Genomic DNA, 18,053 nt, shown 5'->3' on the forward strand with positions numbered 1-18,053 from the left:
AGGGCCAAGGCTCACGGTGGTTCTCGACCGAATATACATACAAAATATATGATAACAGGTTGGGTCAGGTTTAGCTTTGCTTGCACTTTAGCCATAACCCTCTTTCCTTTTCTTCTTATTGTCGCTGTTTTAATGACATCTGTATGCGCAATTTAACTGAGATCTGATCCTGCCTTAGACTATCTGCTGGTATGCTTTAATTTGATTTTGTTTTGAATTTTCCTTTATCCATTTATGCTATAACGTTGCACCATTGATACGCAGACTCGGTAGTAGATGATCACAGGGTTGATGTTGAGTTATTATATAATAATGGCTATTTTTTCCATTATAGTTGTCTCGTGTTAGAGCCAAGGCCGATATCTTTATTGAGATTAATTTTTATTTTTATTTGTGTTTATTGGACTAGTGGGGGTTTAATCAGGGGTTTATCTAGAGGGGGGTCGGAGTGGAGAGCGTCTTATTGGATCCATGACTCCAGTGGGTAATGAGAGGAAGATGACCATCCTCGGTGGATGGGGCATAGGGAGGGGATTGGAGAGTGGGTATAGGAGGGTTAATAATAGGACGGGTGGGTTAGGGTTTAGAGTAGAAGGAGGGTGGGTTGTAACTGGGGTGGTATTGTTCTGTGTTTTATGTACTGTTGTCTTATATGTGTGTGATTGTTCCTCCTCTGAACTCCTGAGATTGACCGTCTGGGCCCGCCTGGATCAGCGCCTCGAGCCTCAGCCTAGCTGCACTGGTATGTTCTCTACGCATTTAGACAAATTCGACCATGGCTAAATTGAATATTTTTATTTGGAACGCTGGGGGTCTTAACGCCCCTCACAAGCGAGCCAGTGTCCTTTGGTTATTGAAGAGAAGAAATATTGACATTGCTCTCCTTAGTGAGACGCATTTATTGGTAGGTGATGTGTCAAGGCTGGCAAATCGACAATATCATGTTATCTCCTCATCCTCAGCCGATGATAAGACGAAAGGAGTCGTCATAGTAACAAGATGTAACCTTGATATCAAAGTCCTGGACGTGTGGTCGGACACGGAGGGAAGGATTACTATAGCAAAAGTTGAGTTCTCTCATAGGAAGATGGCAATAATAGCATTGTATGCCCCTAACACATTTGATTCAGCGTTCTATAATACAATCACGAAGAATTTGTTGGAACTTACTGGATACGCTCTCATTGTGGGTGGCGATTTTAATGCGTGCTGGGATGCGGAGATGGATAGGTCCGGGTCCTCTGAAACAAGCGACCAACAGCGGTCCTCTAAGGCCCTCAGGATGTGGGCCCAGGACACTGGGCTCACAGACCTATGGCGCATATCCAATCCCACCCTCAAGGATTACTCTCACCTGTCAGCCAGACACAAAACCTTCTCTCGAATAGACTATGCATTCGCGTCCCCTAATATGTTTGATAGTTTCGACGTCTCATTGGTTCCCCTGGCTCTCTCGGACCACAAGGGGATTTTCCTTACGGCAACCTTTGGCAGGCTCTCCACGAGAGCTCCCAGATGGCGTTTTAACTCAACCTTGTTAAAGAACGATGATTTCTGTTCTGAGTTCAGGAGTAAACTAGCTGAATTCTTGCAGATCAACGTTGGCACGGTCGAAGACCCTAGGGTCCTGTGGAACGCATTGAAAGGATTTATCAGGGGTCATGTCACACTTTTCGCCTCCAATTTGCGAAGATTCCGGTCAACAAAACTAGAAGGACTGGAAACATTATATGCGGACCTATACGCATCCTTGCAAACTAACTATAGTGAACGACTAAACACACAACGTAAGATAGTCAAGAAAGAAATAAACTCCATACTTAAACAACAGTCTGAGTTCTTGATACATAGGACAAGACAAAATTACTACTTTCACGGCTCCAGGCCTAGCCATCTATTGGCAATGAAAATACGCTCGAATGATCATTTCTCGGATATCCCCTCGATCAAGACGAGACAGGGTACAGTCACTACTGATTCGAAAAAGATCAACGACACGTTTAAAGAGTTTTACTCACAGTTATATAGTTCAGAGGTTAATCTCGACAACTCTAAATTTGAATAGTTCATTGGCGGGCTTGAGATACCCCACATTTCTGAGGAAGAGGCCAAGGAACTGGGGAAACCGATCACTCTTATGGAATTGAGGGAGACGATTGCTGAAATGCAGAGGGGTAAGGCACCAGGCTGGGATGGTATTTCCACCCGAGGTGTATTTAGCTTTCTGGGACCAACTGGGTCCATTGATGCTCGATATGATCAATTATGCTATCGAACAAGGGGAGTTCTCAAGATATGTCAACATGGCGTTGATTTCCTTACTTCTCAAGAAGGACAAAGATCCCAATGATTGTGGTAGCTATAGGCCCTTGAGTCTTCTCGGGGCCGATTTAAAAGTGTTTGCCAAGGTGCTGGCCCGCCGCCTGCAGAGATTTATGACGGTATTGGTACACTGCGATCAAACTGGTTTTATCCCGGGGCGCCTGGCTGCAGATAATCTTAGGAGGCTGTTGCATGTAATCGATAACAGTAAAGACAATACAGCTCCGTCCACAGTTCTGTCTTTGGATGCCATGAAGGCGTTTGACAGACTTGAGTGGTCATACCTGTGGAAGGTACTTGAGGTTATGGGTCTTGGAAAGAGTTTTATTCATATGATTAAAGTCCTGTATGCCTCGCCGTCTGCGATGATACTGACAGGCAAAAACTGTTCCACACTCTTTCCAGTCTCCAGATCTTCTAGACAGGGTTGTCCTCTGAGCCCAGGACTGTTCACGCTTTCCCTCGAACCATTGGCCCAATTTATACTATACTTGGGCATAGAGATATTCCCCACGCTGAATCAAACTACTAAGTACAACTTCACGGGTACTTATGATAAAATACGCCAGGATCTAGACAGGTGGTCGTCCCTTCCTAACTCCTTACAAGCCCGGGCTTCCATAATCAAAATGAACGTCCTGCCTAGGATACATTTTGTTAGCTCAATGCTCCCCCTGCCCCCCCCCAATAGACCACTGGCGCAAGGTACAATCGATGGTATCTAAGTTTATCTGGAATAACAAACGCCCGAGAATCAAAAGAGCTACTACTCAACGTAGGAAACAAGATGGGGGCCTCGCAATCCCTGATTTTAAGCTTTATTTCTGGTCCTTCTCACTGAGACCTCTGATGTGCTGGCTAGACCCTGTAGATGCTGTATCTTGGCGCTCCTTAGAAGCGGCGGCTCGCCGCTAAGATTGCAGGATGTGGTGTACTCCACTGTCTCTATTTCAAAATGCCGGCTGATGTATGGACCGATCATAACTCACGTGATCCAAACGTGGCGTAATGTACAGAGGTTGTGTGGGGTTAAATGCCCATGGCACCTGGACTCTCCAATTTTTAATAACCAGCAATTACTTGTTGGGCACAAGCCGGTTAATATTCCTCAATGGCAAAGGAGGGGAGTTCATACTCTGGAGGATATTTATGATAAGAACGGCCTCCGTGCGTTTCAGGACTTAAGAGAATTTTATGATCTTCCCGGCGAGTCCTTCTTTCTTTACCTTCAACTAAGATCAGCACTGAGGGCGCATGTCGTGCCGTGGGCTCAAGCTTTGCACCCACACCCCTTCCTCAGGCTCATAGTGGACAGGACGACATCCAGAGGGTTTGTCTCAGACTTTTATACGCTCTTAATTCAATCCACGTATAAAAATGTATCATTGGATACAATCTGGCGTGTGGATATCCCGGAGTTGGACCCAGAGTTTGACTGGGATGATGTTTGGGCAAATGTGGCATTATCTTCCCGCAACCCCAATCACCAGCAAATTAATTTTAATTATATTCATAGGACCTATCTTACACCTAGGAAGCTATTTGCTATGGGCCTGATAACCGACTCTCGGTGCACTTTGTGCTCTCAAAAGGCCACTGGCACTTATATGCATATGTATTGGGATTGCCCACCAGTGGCCCGCTTCTGGAGGTCAATAACGGACAAACTTTCAGATCTGTGTGGCTTAACTATCCCATTCACAGCTGTTACGCTACTCCTGAACGATATAACGACACTACCTGCGTCCGTTCAACTAAAAAGGGTTGTCCTAGCGGGTGTCACAGCAGCGAAGAAGCTAATAGCAATGAGATGGAAGGAGCCTGAGAAGCTTACAGTGATTAACTGGTCCCTAACACTATTGGATGTGATTTATCTTGAGATATCCACGGCGCGGGTGATTGGGGTGGGACAGGCAGGTATTGACCTGTGGTTTGCAGCAGCCGAAAAGGTCAGGACCGCCGTGTGCGGCTGAGCGGGGTTGAGGTGCGTGTTCGGGTGAGTCCGGGGGTCTCTTGGGAGGGGGAGGAGGAAATGTTTTGTCTGTCTTGTCTTTTGTCTTGTCCTCTTGAGTTTAGCTGGAGATTTTATGGGGGGGCAGCTATTTAACTATTTCTTCACTGTTTGGTCACTTTTACACGGTCTCTGTGAGTCTATGGAACACCTCTACAGGTTTTTGTTTTTTCATGAAGGTTCATTGCTCTGTTTTCGGGTCGTGTTCTCAAAAAGTGGTCCTTGTGGTGAATTGGAGATGTACGTTTTATTAATATAAGGTCACACAGCCGGGAATCGGGGCTGAACACTGGGAAAGACCATTTATTAGATAGTACCCCTTGGATTTAAAATGTAGAAGGTTGAACTCTGTTTTCTTTTCTCTTTGTCTGTATAAATTGTTATTCTGTATTATTATTGTTTTTGTTATTTTCTTGTGAAGTTCTATGTATTGTGATTGTGTTTAATGTGTTGTCCTGTTTCATGTGAATAATAATAAAAAGAAATTGATCAAAAAAAAAACAAGACTAACGTCTTTCTCAGGTCTGCATCCCCTTAATAATTGTGTGTATTGAGCCGTACTGTATTGTACCCATTCTGCAATCTGTTAAATAAAGTTTTCATTCATTCAGTCAATACTTCCATGCGTATAAATTGAGGAAGGCAGACGCGGGACGGACCTCTGCCGCTACACACAGGCGAGCGGCAGCGCTAGCGCAGGTCACGTGGGGGTCGCGGCCAATCAGAGGAACCCGGAAACCTAAGTCCGTTGCGGAAAGGATACACGCGGGCCGGTTGTAGGGAGGATAGAAGCCTTGCATCACGTGTCCCCTCCGATACATGTGGAGGCAACCAGTCACTTCTTTTCACCTGCCAGCGCAGACTCTCATTGGCGAGGTGTAACGTGTGGGAGGCTCACACTGCCCCCGCCATTTCCTGATTTTACAGTGCAGGCGCCCCAACCGACCTGTAGGAGTCGCTATCCACAACGACCAGACTACCACCCATCAACTTCCTCCCGCTGACTCTGCCAAATGAGTCAGTATGACGGCCGGCCCAAGCCGGAGGCAACGCCGATCATCAGGGTCCCCCCATTTTCAATTCATCATGACATTAATGACATACGCAACATACAGATATATATCATGACATTTCTGACATACATGACATACAGGTATACAGTACTGTTACATTTGTGACATACAAGATATGCAAATATACAGTACTGTTAAACAGAGATCCTAGCAGATAATATAATAATAATAATAATAATAATAATAATAATAATAATAATAATAATAATAATAATAATAATAATAATAATAATAATAATAATAATAATAATAATAATAATAATAATAATAATAATAATAATAATAATAATAATAATAATAATAATAATAATAATAATAATAATAATAATAATAATAATAATAATAATAATAATAATAATAATAATAATAATAATAATAATAATAATAATAATAATAATAATAATAAATTCAATTTGTACCACACTTTATATTTGTGAAAATCTCAAAGTGCTACAGGAGATAAAGATACAAATTTAAATGAATAAAAACAATTAAAATTAATAAAACAACCAATGAAATGGAAGAACATAAACATTTAAATAAAATAATAATAATAATAATAATAATAATAATAATAATAATAATAATAATAATAATAATAATAATAATAATAATAATAATAATAATAATAATAATAATAATAATAATAATAATAATAATAATAATAATAATAATAATAATAATAATAATAATAATAATAATAATAATAATAATAATAATAATAATAATAATAATAATAATAATAATAATAATAATAATAATAATAATAATAATAATAATAATAATAATAATAATAATAATAATAATAATAATAATAATAATAATAATAATAATAATAATAATAATAATAATAATAATAATAATAATAATAATAATAATAATAATAATAATAATAATAATAATAATAATAATAATAATAATAATAATAATAATAATAATAATAATAATAATAAAATGAATAGAATATATGAGGGGGAGGAAACTGCACATTAGGAGGGGGTGGGTCGGTGGGAATGGGGGTTTGGACATTTACGGGGGCCATACAGATTTGGACATTTTCTAATTGCAGTCTCCCGTAGGTGCTCTTTGAGAGTGGTTTTGAAGGTGGGTAGGGATTCACAATTTTCTACGGCTGAGGGTAGGGCGTTCCACATTGATGTGGCATAATTGCGAAACATGTTTAGTCCCTTGTTTGAGCCGAATCTGGGTTGAACATGATTTGTGGAACTCCCTCTGGTGTTGTGATCGTGGTATTCACTGACCTTTGGGAAGTATTTCGACATGTACATGGGTACCTTAGTGGTGTAGTGTATATTGTAGACCAGGCCCATTGCAAGTTGCTGTACTCTGTCGTCTACTCTAAGCCATCCTAGGTTGTCAAAGTGGGCAGGGGTGAGGTGGGTTCTAGGAGTAAGGTCAAGCAGTAGTCTGACCAGTTTGTTTTGTGATGTTTGTAATCTTGTTTTTAGCGCCTTTGAGGTGCTTTGGTACCATGAGGTGCAAGCATAGTCGTAGTACCCTTGAATGAGTGCTCCTGCCAGAGTCTTCAGGGTATTCTTGTTTACCAGAGAGGAGATCCGGTACAAGAATCTAGTTTGTTGGTTGACTTTTTTTATTACATTGGATGCCATTTTGTCACAGGAAAGATTTGCCTCTAGGATGGAACCTAGGTATGTAATTTCATCTTTCCTTGTGACAATTTTGTCACCCACTGTAACAGAGAAGCCGTTGGTCTTGCGGAGTTTGTTATTTGAACTCTTGATAGTTTTTATGTTCTTTTCAAATGTAGCGCTTTGAGATTTGCTCCACAATTATAAAGCGCATCTACCGTCATACTAACTCAATTGGCAGAGTTAGCGGGTGGAAGTCGATGGGTGGTAATCTGGACGTTGTGGACAGCGACTCCTACAGGTCGGTTCGGGACGCCTGCACAGCAGAGACAGGAAATGGCGGGGGTAGTGTGAGCCTCCCACACGTTACACCTCGCCAATGAGAGTCCGCGCTGTCAGGTGAAACGATGTGACAGGCTGCCTCCTCGTGTATCGAAGGGGACACGTGATGCAAGGCTTCTATCCTCCCTACAACCGGCCAGTGGGGGGCCGGGGGACCAGCTTTCCCACCCCTAACACTGCCAATTGTGTTAGTATGAACGACCAGCCAAGCTGGTAGCAACGCCGAGAGCTGGGCTCGAACCCTGCATCTCCTGCGTTAGTGGCGAGCGCCTTGCCCACTGCGCCACTTAGCCGCCTAGCGAAACTGCTTGTTAATTGTTTATGTAAAAATGGAAAAAGGCAATCCAGAGAGGCAACTCAGCCAATCAGAGTAAACAGGGCTGTTGCCCGGGCAACAATAGCCCGGGCCCATACCTGTGCACATCCGTGATAGAGACAGTATGACTACTACTGGCCAGCAGTGTAACTAGTAAGAGTAGTACATGTACAGATATAGATATAGTAATGGACTATGTGCAGGTAAGTACAGACAGAGAGGATAGGTATATATGCGGTGAGAATATATATATATATATATGTGTAACGGTTGTGACAACGTCACCTCAAACTTCGATGCCCCGAGGGAGTTTCGAACCCCGGTCTCCCATGCTGCAGGCAACAACACAGACCGCTATACCAAGAGGTGAATTCACTTCTAAGTAATGGGTTTATGCGTCTTTTGAGGATGTGAGAGTTTAACCCATAGCACCGCTACTCACCCCAGACCTTCTTGACTGCGCTTCACGATACCATCCGTTATATATATATATATATATATATATATATATATATATATATATATATATATATATATATATATATATATATATATGGTGTATACAGCATTATAGTACATGATATCACACAGAGCTAATGGTTGAGTGAGGGACTTCTCAATATTTAGCCTACATGTTTTCTTTAGAACGTTTTTCATTATACATTTATTGTAAATCATTTTAGAATTGTGACATTGTAACACACTGCAAACCAAATGTGTGTGTGTGTGTGCGTGTGCGCGTGCTTGCGTGCGTGCATGCGTGCGTGCATGTGTGCGTGCATGTGTGTGTGTGTGTGCGTGCGTGTGTGTGTGCGCGCGCGCGCGCGTGCGTGTGTGTGTGTGTGCGTGCTCATGTTCTATCCATTTTCTCCACAGAGTCCTTATGGATTAAAAAGTCACAAGAGAACTACTCCTGGTGGAAGCAGACCTGGCACACAGTCAGAGTGACATCAGAGTGACATCAGAGTGACATCCGACACCAAGGCACAGAGGAGAAGACCCCATCTATGACCACAAACGAATGCATCATACCTTGATTTTATATACATATGAGTATATTTTCTCGAACAGAAAGATAAACCCAAGCAACATCTTCGTACTTGAATTCTTTTGATTCTCTGTTTCCCGACTGTTGTGCATCGTTGTGTTTGTGCCTGTTGTACAGAACTCGTTGTAAACACACAAATGTTAAATGCTTTAGAATGAGTGGTGTGAAGGGCGGCTGATTGGCGCAGTGGGCAAGGTGCTCGCCTCTAACGCAGGAGATGTTGGGTTCAAGCCCAGCTCTCGGCGTTGCTACCGGCTGGCCGGTCGTTCATACTAACACAATTGGCAAGTGTTAGAGGTGGGTGGGGTTTGTCGTTGTGGACAGCGACTCCTACACGTCGGTTTGGTGACGCCGGTGCGATGGAAGCAGGAAGTGACGGGGGCAGCATGAGCCACTAGCTGCTGCGGTGAAAAGATGCGACAGGCTGTACCGGAGGGGACACGTGATGCAATAGGCTTCTATCCTCACTACAGCCGACCAGTGGGAGGCATAGTCTAGAAACGTTCAAGACAGGGGAGGGAAGAATTGGATATACGAAATTGGGATGGGAGAAAAATAGAAAATGGGGAGAAAAAGTGGATAAAAAAAATAAGAATGAGTGGTGTGACGGGTTGTACTGCATAACCAAACCAGTCATTCTAAAATATTAGTGAACTTCAGGAACTCTCCCAAATCCAAAAACTAAAGCCTCAAACGTGTGATGTCTTAACCCTTTCACTACCACACTACAGAAGGTTAACCCTTTCACTGCCACACTACAGATGGGTAACCCTTTCACACACTACAGACGGTTAACCCTTTCACTACCACACTACAGAAGGTTAACCTTTCACTACCACACTACAGAAGGTTAACCCTTTCACTACCACACTACAGAAGGTTAACCCTTTCACTACCACACTACCGGAGGTTAACCCTTTCACTACCACACTACAGAAGGGTAACCTTTCACTACCACACTACAGACGGTTAACCCTTTCACTACCACACTACAGCCGGTTAACCCTTTAACTACCACTCTCAAAGAGCACCTACGAGAGACTGCAATTCGAAACTGGCCCCTGTAAATGTCCTAACGCAACCCCCTCCAATGTACAATAAATGTCCTATTAAACCCAATAATACACAAGACCCTCTTCTTGGGATCAAGTAAGGTTTTGTCGATAATCCAATGTACAGTTACCCCCAACCCCACCTACCCCCGCCCCACCCCACCCACCCAACCACCTCCAATGTACAGTTTCCCCCACCTACCCAACCCCCCCCCCCCTCCTACCTACCAACCTCCTCCAATGTACAGTTTCTTCGTCAAATGTATATACTCTCTTTTTTAGACTCTTCTTGTATCACAAACAGTACTGTATTTGTAAATCTGGTATGTCATAAATGTATAGATGTAGCAGTACTGTCTATCTGTATGACATGTATATGTTATGATGAATTGAAAATGGGGGACCCTGATGTAAACAAGACGAAAGTCTTTCTCTGGTCTGCACACCCTTAACAATTGTGTGTATTGAGCTGTACTGTATTGTACCCATTCTGCAATCTGTTAATAAAAATGTCAATCAATCAATCAATCAACCAATACAAGCGTGATAAATGTGGCGCCGATGGGAGGAGATGCATCCAGCTGCAGCCCGGCAGACCATACTGGGCTCCTCCCACTGCCACACTGTCAGACCCCACACTCTCAAGTTCAAGTTCAAGTTTCTTTAATAGTTGTCATACAGAAGTACAGAATACTTTTGTACAAAATGCTTCTTACTGTTGCGCTCCAGAGACTGTGCAGAGACCCCACGCTTGATGGCCCCTCTCTCCCAATGGCTGATTTGGGTCACGAGACCGTCACAGGCCCGCTCAGCAGCGCCACCCACCCAATGGCTGAATTTGGTCACGAGCAGAAGCTTATATGCTAACCATCAAAACATTAAAGAATATTTGGAGCAATTCCATAAACCTTTCAATATCATAGCAATATCCGAAACTTGGTTTAGCTCTGAGAAAATAGTTGACATTGAGTTGAATGGATATGAACTCAATTATATTAACAGGATTGGGAAAAGAGGTGGGGGTGTAGCCCTATATATAAAAAATAGCCTCAAATATAAGGTTGTAGAATGCATGTCAACTACAACTTGATGGATTGTATCTCAGTAGAGATCTGAGAAACGTGATTGTCAGTTGTGTATACAGAGCTCCAGATTCCAGCATTGAAGCATTCAAAGACTGCATGGAGGTGTTATTTGCCAAGACTCAGAAGGTTACATTCATCTGTGGGGATAAATCACTGTACATTATATATTGCTCACTAGTATACCATATCTGAACTACTGTGTGGAGATTTGGGGTAACACTTATAAAAGTAAAACCATTTGCTATATGCTATACACTACAGTCTATGTGATGTGGTGGGTACGTATGATGGTAATTAAGGAATTATTATACATGACTATTATATGCAAGTAGGCTATGTCTAAGCTATTTTACAATATTATACATGAACTGTTTTTTTTTTATCTGTTTATTACTTGTTTTTATTATTATTTATTTTCAATTTATGTTCGAAATAAATAAACACATTCATTCAAGATATTGTGTGAGCAAAAGTATAGTTACTGGCTGTACAATGCTGTAGGCCTATAATACTTATGTAAATAAGTAAGGCATTTGAAATATATCTGCAGTACAGCTCAATACACACAATTGTTAAGGGGATGCAGACCAGAGAAAGACTTCCGTCTTGTTTACATCAGGGTCCCCCATTTTCAATTCATCATAAATGTACAGTTCCCTCCCCCTTGTATATATTTACTGTATGTCACAAATGTAACAGTACTGCATTGAGGTCTTTCTCTGGTCTGCATCCCCTTAACAATTGTGTGTATTGAGCCGTACTGTATTGTGTACCCATTCTGCAATCTGTAGATATCTATGGACTATGGTTCACGCGGGCCGGCAAGCGGCGTCTCTACTTTTCGTAGCTCCATTTCTGCAGACCCCTCTCTGATTGGTTGAGCTCCATTTCTGCAGACCCCTCTCTGATTGGTTGAGCGAAGCCCCTCTCTGATTGGTTGAGCGAAGCCCCTCTCTGATTGGTTGAGCGAAGCCCCTCTCTAAGGTACGCGAGGGAGGTGTGCGTAAGGTTATCGAGGTTATTGTGCCAAGAAAAGAAAAAGAAAAAGATGCCGCAAATGTAATGCCGCAAATATAATGTTATGTTCGATATATTGAAGTATATATTGAATGTATAATACATTAATATGGCTTTTCCCTGTACTCCGCCATGTGAATCTAATCTGGATGCGTACCCTGAACTTGTGGTAGGCCTAGACTTTCGTCTTGTTTACATCAGGGTCCCCCATTTTCAATTCATCGTCTTGTTTACATCAGGGTCCCCCATTTTCAATTCATGATAACATATATGACATACAGGTAGACAGATAGACTACTACTGCTACATCTAGACATTTATGACATACCAGATTTACAAATACAGTACTGTTTGTGATACAAAAAGAGTCCAGAAAAGAGAGGCTATACATTTGACGTAGAAACTGTACATTGGAGGAGGTTGGGTAGGTGTGGTTGGGTGGGTGGGGGGGACTGTACATTGCTTCTTCTAAGTGTCTATGCTTTTTTTTGTCAGTATTTACTGGCTTTCAAAAAAATAACATCTTGTTGCTTGTGTGTTGAAGGACTTTTTACCGAAGGGTTACACATATCATGTCTGCACGTACAGACGTGCGGTGAACCCATCCTGCGTTGACCATACCTCTTTTGAGGCCACTGTGTGAATGACTCACCAGTCTGAGGAGGAGATCCTGGTGTGGGCAATGTCGATGCAGGTCACCTGGAGAGTGGCCCATACGCGACCCAAGAAGATCATCTTCAGAGTATGTTGTTCTTTTAGAGTTGGTATGGTCAACATTCCCTGAGAAGTGATTTTCCACTTTCAGTACGTTCAGCTGATACGTTCAGTACGTATGGCTGATGCTATAATATTTGTCTCCAAATATATGATGGCTCTGGATCATTTTACTCTTATTTACCATTTCAACCACATTTGCATAACTACAGTGGATGTCATTACTTGGTGTAGCGACCTGAAAATAGTATATTATTCAGATGTGCTAACTTGCCTTTTACCTCCCCTTTGTACACCAAGACATTCGAATTGGTTTCATTTATATTCGCACGAACAATGACACAGGCGTCTGCTTTCTTTCTATCACTGGAAGATGGATTATAAATGACATTACTGGATCACATCCTGCAGTCCTCTTTCCCTGCGGAGCTAGTGGGCGACCAGCAGGGGGCGGTGGCAGGCAGAGAGTGTCGGGGAGAGGTGGAAGGAGATATATGGCAGCGGAAGGAGAGAGACGCTCTCTTCGGCTTTGGACTTGACTGTGAACGGTCGCAGCCACGGCGGGCGTGTGCTTTTGGAATAGCCCCGTTGAAAAAGTGAAGCTGGAGAGCCCCGTGAGATAGCCACGGGTGATAGGAAGTACTGGCTAGTGGATACGATATCCTAGCAGTACCAGCGATAGTGTGTGAACAATTAGTGCAGAGCCAGGCACTAACAATCGGGTTATAATAGTTACAGTGAGCGGTATAGATAGCGTGCGGCTAATAATATATCTGAGTTCACAGTAGTCGGGATATAGCAGTTACTGTGCCGGTATAGTGTGCGAGCCAGATACGGGCGTGGATCTACAAGCAGTCTGCCCGGGCGTCAACAGCTGTCTGCACCAGCGTTCTACAGCAGACCTGCTCCGGGCTGCCTGCAGGACACGGGAGTTCTTTCCCACCAGCAGAGGTCGTCATCGCCCAGCACAAGCTCAGCCAGCACTGCCTCTCTGCCCAGCTCCGCCTGCTAGCACCTGCAACGAGAGCGTTCAACGCCATCTTGCCACCAGGACGGTGGTGGAGCGGCACGGCCGCCATTTTGGTAGAGTAAACATTAGGGCTTCGGTGCCCAGGATCTATTGCACGGTACACAGTGTGGTGCGGCCTGCGGGTGAAGTTAACGTTGCTAACTACAGACCCCAACCATTACATGCCGGCATTAGCATAGGGCTTTTGTTTTGGTAATTGTGGGCCCACACTTTTGTTTTATTTCCTTTTAATAATAATAATAATAATTTAGGACCTGCTCCGAGGTCACCATTTGGCACACATGCGAACCATGCATACAATGCGTATCTGCGATTAACCCATCCCATTTTCTTTGAGCGTGATAACATGTGTGTTTATTAATATTTTCCCATTCAATTAACCCTTCCCTGTGGGGAAGTTACAGACCTGGTGCATTATAATTAAAGCCTTTGGAGGTATTATTCTGGCCGTATAATCAAAGCCTGTTGAGGTATTATACAGGGTGCAGACCCAGACGTGGGTGATGAGTCAAACACAGTGAAGTATATTATCCCTGATATTAACCCAGAGGTGGGTGCATAATATACGTGTTTATGAGGTATTGAGTTACACACCGGAGCTATAGTAGGACTTCAGTCCAGTAGACCACTCCTATTGAATAATTGTAACTGACAGTATAATTAACATAAATACTTGAATGGGGTTCTGTGTGCGTGTCCATTCCTGTGCCCAGCATTAACTCTTTTGGTGTGGGTAACGTATATATGATTAACCTCTTCCTACCAAACTCTCCCCTTTTCATTGTAAGGTTTCTAGGGTCATTGAGGGAGGGTACTGCTTGCGGGGGGAACTCAGAGTATTTGATTACAATTCAGTCACGAGGTGTGGGAGGGTCTAAGGAGTAACTGGGAGGAGTGGGAGCGTGTTGGGGAGTACTGCTGACCGCCCTGCGGCAGGGAAGGAAGACCAGAGTACCAGACCAGGTTGGTAAATCCCGGGCCCCATCCACTCACACTACCATCCTCCAGTCGACGCCCCAGGCCCAAAGACGAGGGTGCAGTCAGACAGAGTTCTACTGTGTCCAGCTACCTCCTGACTGCCAGCAACCGTTCCCACGAAGCAGGGATAATCCACCCTGCTACATTGGGTTCATGGGTTCATGACAAAGCAACATCTTGGGAGGATCTTTCTGGTAAAATAAATATCTTATAATTTTTATACAGAGAGACTACAGGTGCCAGCACAACACCAGGTGCACACCAACCACACCAACATCTGGCAAGGTGTCTAAAAACACAGGTTGCCCGGCTGGAATGAAGATCACCCTTGTGCGCACTGTGGACTCCAGTGGACGACCGAGCATGTATGTGTAACACACAAACCCATTTACATTCCAAATGGAATTCAAATTTTATATTTTTTGTTTTTTATTTCTCTGTTTAACAATATGTTTTACCACACCAGGGGCACTGATCCCCACATTCCCGCCTATCCCATGAGCGTGTATATCAGCAATATCCACAATCACAACATCCATGTGGCTGATGCTGTGCGTCACAAGGATGTGGGCAGCGAAGCCGTAGAGAAGCTCACCAAGCTGTTCGAGTCTGGACACTCGCCGTCCTCTGCACTGGACGTGTTCAAGTATGATCTGCAGGTCGAACATGGGGATGAGTACATCTACGCCTCAGCAGACCGCTCCATCTGTCCTGACCTGCGGTTCTGCTATGGGTATGTATGATGACTGGATAGTACTGACATTACAAAGTCAGCCCATATATTGTTTGTGGTGATGTATACACTTTCACATGAGACAACATCCTGTACCTGTTTTACCGTGATATGTGTTGTATGTTTCATGCCTTGTATTTTTGACACGGCACATTACAAATTGCTCAAATTGTCACAAATCAACATGAACTGATGTCATATTGTTAGATTTTCATTGTGTGTCATGTTCTATTTTAACAGACTGTACCACCAGATGTTCAAGGCAGAGTATGGAAGCTCAGAGGGGAAGGGGATGCGAGAGGCTCTGGAGAGGCAGGTTGAAATGTACAATGCTCAGTGTGGGAGTGACTGTGCCAAAGTGAGCCAGACAGGGGATGGTAGGCAGTTCCTTGCCGTGATCTGCTCTCCTCTGATGAAGAGGGTTCATGCTGGCCCCAACCCTTGTGCACCCCTGGGGTCTTTTTCTACTTTTTTGAAATATTTTGAGTGTGTGTGTGAGCACAGCGGTGTCTGTGTTTATTATTATTTCATGAAATTGGGTAAATATCTTAATTTTACATATATGTTCATTGTGTGAAAAGCTTATAACATGAAACACTCTAGAAAAATAGTTACAGATTTAGTGACTCGTTCACCCCTAGTCCCTTTTTCTACTCCCATCCACTTCAATGTTAAAACGGCATTTTTAAGCATTTTTAAATCTGCTCTTATTCGTTCAATTCTCGATATATCTTGCCACCCTTTGCATATTCCACGAGATAAGGACCTTGTAATTGCCGGGATGTGCTGTTACCGATGTAAAACTCATGGTGGCGTCATCGCTCCACAGATAACTTTGCCAAAATTCAGGGGGAGGTGAGTTAGGCTGTGGCGGGCTGCCGGTTATTGAAACTCCGGACACAGGTTTTGTGGTGGTGGGGGGGGGGAGCGAGTGGATTTTCAAGACAGAACCAGAGGCGAACCGGACCGCGCAGTCCACAGGGCGCCACACGCCGAAAAACAAGACCCCCATAGCCGGCGCGCGCCAACGAGGAAGTGTCCTGACGGATCAGGTCTGGTTCTCGTCCCACCAGCGAGGCGAGCCCAAGATTCCTGCCGCAGCAACACATGGAAGCGCCAGCAGCATATTTAGGTCAGTTGAGCACTTAGTAACGTTTCGCCTCAACGCCGTTTCTGGCCGAACTAGTCATCGAATCTTTAATATTTTTTTTTATTCGTATTCAGAGGCAATTCGTTGAGATATTTCTAATTGGTATTTATCAAAAAGAAATATGGGAAATATGGTCAAAAACAACATTTATCAGTTTTTTTCGAACCGCCCGCAGTCAGTTGAGCACTTAGTAACGTTTCGCCTCAACGCCGTTTCTGGCCGAACTAGTCATAGAATCTTTAATATTTTTTTTGATTCGTATTCAGAGGTAATTCGTCGAGATATTTCTAATTGGTATTTATCAAAAGAAAATATGGGAAATATGGTCAAAAACAACATTTATCCGTTTTTTTCGATGAAAAAACACGTTCTATCAAACAAACACAGGTTTGAGTAGTTATAATTCATAAATATGAGTAATATGTTGAGAGATATATTGAGATTATACTATTACTGTTAATCATGGGTAGAAAAATGTTTTAAAAATAGTAAACAGGTAAAATTATATGGCTTTAAACATGATGTATCAAAAAGGACACCAATCCCCAGGGGTTTCCCCCATTGTTAGGCATGCACGAGTGGAGAGATGGCCTTTATGGATGCATCCGGTAACATGGACAGACAACACTGCCGTGTCTTCCTGATCCTGACGCACAGCTGTGCAGGCGGTCTACCCCTGGGGATCCTCATCACCCAGTCAGAAGCGAGTGAGGTCATCTACCAGGTAGCCCCCCATTACAATAGCATAATACTATACTATACTATTACTTAGCTGACGGTTATCCTGATATTGAAAAGGTACAGTAAGTGCTAATACTAGTTAACCAAGGTAATCACGGTAACCGGTTATTGCTACATCCCTACTTCCAGGGACTGGAGATGCTGAAGTCCCTCCTCTCTGAGAATGCCTTCTCAGGCAGAGGAATGGCAGGTCCACAGATATTCCTGACAGACGACAGCACAGCAGAGAGAGCCATCCACAGGGCCTTCCCGGAAGCCACGCTCCTCCTGTGTAGTTTCCATGTGCTGCAGGCTGTGTGGAGATGGCTACTAAACAAAGACCACAACATCCACATGGCTGACAGGCAGGCTCTGTTCACAGTAGTGAAGAACATCATGTATGCCAGGGAGGAGAGTGAGGCAGATGGCTTCTTCCAACAAGCCTTGCAGATTGATCTTGTGAACAGGTACATATCCCAGACAAATGGGAGACTCGGTACACTCGGAGATCACAAGTACATTTCCCTTTATAAACAAGCATTCAAGTGCATAAATCAATGCTTAAGCATCAATGCAGGGAAAAGCAATACAAATGCACTATATTAGCTCAAGGGGAAGGATCTGAGATGTGTAGGTTTACATGACTGTCGTCTGTTGTCCTCCTTGTCCTGTACATTTAGTTTTTTTGTAAAATGCCAGGTACCCCAACTTCAGGGCATACCTGGAGACGTTGTATGGCCGGAAGGAGTCTTGGGCCCTGTGCTTCAGAGCAGCGTTGCCGGTCCGTGGAAACAACATGAACAACTACGCAGAAGCCGCAAATAGGATCGTGAAGGATAAGATCCTGCGCCG

Source organism: Notolepis coatsorum (genome assembly GCF_963971535.1).
Source record: "Notolepis coatsorum genome assembly, chromosome: 5".
Classification (NCBI taxonomy): Eukaryota; Metazoa; Chordata; class Actinopteri; order Aulopiformes; family Paralepididae; genus Notolepis; species Notolepis coatsorum.